The sequence below is a fragment of the Leopardus geoffroyi genome, chromosome E2 (genome assembly GCF_018350155.1).
Source record: "Leopardus geoffroyi isolate Oge1 chromosome E2, O.geoffroyi_Oge1_pat1.0, whole genome shotgun sequence".
NCBI classification, from domain to species: Eukaryota; Metazoa; Chordata; class Mammalia; order Carnivora; family Felidae; genus Leopardus; species Leopardus geoffroyi.
In genome coordinates, this window is record NC_059335.1 from 16,854,430 (window position 1) to 16,858,282 (window position 3,853).

Here is a 3,853-nt window from a genome sequence, read left to right on the forward strand (position 1 = left end):
ATTTTGGGGGTCAGCTGTTACACCAGTTAGTATGATGACCAATTGGAATTATGTTTTTTTAAAAAGCTATTTTCATAAGACAAGGTAACCATTCCTAAAAATTCCAATGTCTATGATATGTAGAGCACTGCTTTGGGTGCTATGAAATGAATGCTGTCAGTATGATGCAGGCAGGCTGTGTCTGAGGACTCAGGACGGTTCCACAGGACCAGCCAAGAGGGTCCTTGGCTTTATGCAGGAGAGAGATCTAATGAGAGCTGGAGAAAGTGAAGACAGAGTTTACTGAAAAGTGTGAGTGACAAACAGAGAATAGCAGACAGAGCGTCTGGGAGACTCAGGAAGGAAAAGAGAATGAATCTCATCATCACTTGTGGTTAAGTGTTTATATTGGAAAGGGGTTTAGAGTACTCAGTTTCTTTCAGGAATCCAGGGTAGGGTCCAATCAAAGGCAAGAGTTTGAGGAACAATAGGTGTTATTCTGTAAATCACCAACGGTAGGGAGTGTTGATGCCAGGGTCAGCAGAGGTTTGTTTGAAGCTATGTCCTGCAACATGTTTGGGATCTGGCTCTTATTGGATATCATCAGGTGTTTGGGGCGCAGGACAAAACTCAGAGAATGATTAGCTTTCTTGCTTCCCCCTTGAAGTGGGAACATAGCCTCTTTGGCTTATTCACAGGCAAAATATAGAACCTGAGTAAACAGGGGTGCCTGGGTGGCTCAGTCGGCTAACCAGTCTGATTCTGGATTTCAGCTCAGGTCATAATCTGAGATTGGGCTCCATGCTGACACACAGGGTCTGTTGGGATTCTCTCTCCTCTCTCTCTGCTTGGTTCTCTCTCTCTCTCTCTCTCTCTCTCTCTCAAAATAAATAAATAAATAAACATTAAAAAGAAAAGAAGAGGTACCTGGGTGGCTTAGTCTGTTAAGTGTCTGACTTCAGCTCAAGTCATGATCCTGCAGTTCGTGAGTTCAAATCCCACATCGGTCTCTGCACTGGCAGTGCAGAGCCTGCTTGGGATTCTCTCCCTCTGCCTCTCTCTTGCTTGCACTCTCTCTCTCTCAAAGTAAATAAACTTAAGAAGAAGAAGATGATGATTAGTAAATAGGGCCTAACAGAAACTCTGCCTACACACTCTGCATACAGTTCCTACAGACTCTGCCTGAGACCTTGCCCATGAGACAGGCTAGAAGTGCTAGAGTTTTCAGGCCCTTGTAGTAGCACCCAAAAATGAGGAATGAGAAACGATGTACAAATATCTCAGCTTCAGTGGCCCTTGAACGAGACAACTTGTATCTACACTGTCTTCCAGAGTTCCCCACAGCACTGAGCTCCCATTGTTCACAGGGATAATCCCCTCCTTGATACACTCTGTATTGGGTTCCACTCCTCCTTTGTCACTTCCCTAGCCCCTACCTGCCAAAAAAACTGCCCACACTCACATCCTTGTCTCAGGTCAGCATCCGGGGCAGGCCACTGTTAGAAAGAAAACCACAAGCCCCAAATCGTGTCATTTATCTAAGCCTCCAAACCAGGGCTTAATACTACCTAACTTAACTGTAGTTTCAACCTCCCATAGAAACGTAAGTCTTAATTGATGAAGGAGCATGAGGCAGGCTGAAGGATAAAGTACAAGCTAGCACCCCCACCCCCACCCCAGGTGGGATTTGTGTGATATTCCTTGGACACTCCTGGTTCACCCAAGAACAAAGGAAATATTCCTTGGACACTCCTGGTTCACCCAAGAACAAAGGAAGGGGTTTAAGTGCTTGCCATGGTAATGGGGGAAACTAAGGCAAATGAAAAATTAAATTCCCTTTCTGCCTACAGCCCATTGACAAGTCCTTGAAACAGGCAGAGTGAACTCCCTCTATGAGCTCAGCTGCCTCAAGGATGACTCTTTTCTGGGGGCAAAAGAGATCCCGGCTTAACACTGTCCACTTCCTTTATCTCAACTGACCCAGGATATATGCTGGCAATCATGCTCCAAGTTTATGGTCCCCGATATGCATCTGAAGGGTCTCATGACTTAGGTTTTATTAAACAGTGATAAATGGTGTTTCCCTAGCAACAGTTAGCCCCTCAAGGTCCTGGAAACCTTGCTTCCAAAATCCCTCAGAGACATACTCTATCCCTGACCTCCTCCCAACCTGAGGGTATATAATGAGTTACTTGTCACAACCCCTGTACAGCTCTTCGTGCCCATGGGTCCTGTTCCATGCTTTAATAAAATCACCTTTTTGCACCAAAGATGTCTTCAAGAATTCTTTCTTGGCCCTCGGTCCAGACCCCACCATCACCCCAAAACTTCATCATTAACCAGTATATCAGGAATTTTCTGATTAGCACCAATGAGGTAAACTGTTACTTGGGCCCTCTCCATCCCCCTAAAATGAAATTATGTTAGTTAGGGATTAGCTCATCAGGGACCACAGTGAGAAATTAAATAAACTATCCTGTTTCTCAGCATGTTTGTTTTTCAGCTTTATGAGTCCTTGAGAACTTCCCTGTTCCTGGAAACCTACCAAAGTTATTCAATTGAGCAGATGTCTGGGAACCAAAAAAAATCGTAAGTGTTCCTGGGAAATTGGAGTTAAGCAAACTCCCTGTTAAGTTATGCTTGAACAATTTTTATAAAGGTTTTCTCAGTTCCTGTGACCACTTCTTAATTGCAAGAATAGCCTACCAAAAGGTTGCCCGCTAGCAGTATAAATTGGTCCTGAAGTTTGTGTTAGAGACCGAACTTTGTGGACTATCTCTGTCTCCGTACTACCTGCAAATAGTAAAATCCATTTGCTCAAACCAAAAGACATGGGTCAATCATTTGGCTGATGCACCCAAGCTAGGTGCCCTTTGTGTTCAGGGACAAACCTCATGATCCATATGGGTCAGTTATCCACCCAAAAAGACTCCCTGCTCTTCCACCTAAAGGAAGGTGACCTTGCCTGGAACAATCCTTTCTTTTGCTAATAACTTTCTTGCCCCTTTCCCACACTGCCCCATCTTCCTATTAAAGCTTTCCATTTTGTACAACTTCGGGGAGCTCCTTTTGACTTGCTAGATGGGATGTGGCCTGATTCATGAATCGTTCAATAAACTCAACTAGATGTTCAAATTTACTCACCTGAATTTTTATTTTGTAACACTACTTAAGACAAAGTCCCTGTATATCTGGCCCAGCATTAACACAAGGCAGGGAATTATGTCTCTCTAAATTTTTTTTATTTCCTATGGGATCTCTCATATCAGCAGCAAAAACGTAGAGTGCTAAAATTCTTAATTATCATTTATTTAAAATAGTTGAAATCCTAAAAAAAAAAAAAAAAAGAAAAAAGTCCCTGCTTCCAACATTTTCTTTCGGTAAGAGCCAATAGCTTCTTACTCGCCCTCTCCCATGGCTCCGCCCTCACCGGAGTTCTCGACCCTTCCTCCGGTGGCCTCAGTGTCCCCAAGGGAAGAGCGTCTTAGCTGCTCTCCAACTCCAAGAGCCGTTCGAAGAGAAGTTTCACCTTTTTGGGGGGAGCTCCTCCTATTAGGCGGCCCCGCCCATTACACGTAAGAAACGGTATAAATGCACGAGGCCATCTTACCTCAGCGCCTGCCCTGCTGGAGACAAAGAAAGCTCAGCTTGGAGGTTAGGTCGCCTCCATATTGGTCACAGCCGGTTTGGGCTTCTGAGATGCTAAAAGCAGCCGGACGTCTGTGTTTGCAGCCCCAGGAGCACTTGTTTCTCCCAGCCCTAAAACAGCTTAACCCTCTGGTCTAACAAAGGGCCTAATCACTACTGTACGGCACAGATTTAAACATGGCTGCCTCCAACAAGGTGTCAAGAGGGAGCGGCCATCAGGCCTTCT

At 44.7% G+C, this 3,853-nt stretch overlaps 1 long non-coding RNA gene across 7 annotated transcripts in view; it reads right to left on the minus strand.

Moving 5' to 3' along the window:
• LOC123578305 overlaps positions 1 to 3,702 on the minus strand; it is a 29,921-nt gene extending 26,219 nt beyond the window's left edge. For all 7 annotated transcript variants that reach the window (XR_006702290.1, XR_006702293.1, XR_006702294.1 and 4 more), the window contains exon 1: positions 3,590 to 3,702. This is a non-coding gene — a long non-coding RNA (uncharacterized LOC123578305). The remainder of the gene's footprint in view (positions 1 to 3,589) is intronic.
• Between the last annotated feature and the right edge of the window lie 151 nt (positions 3,703 to 3,853).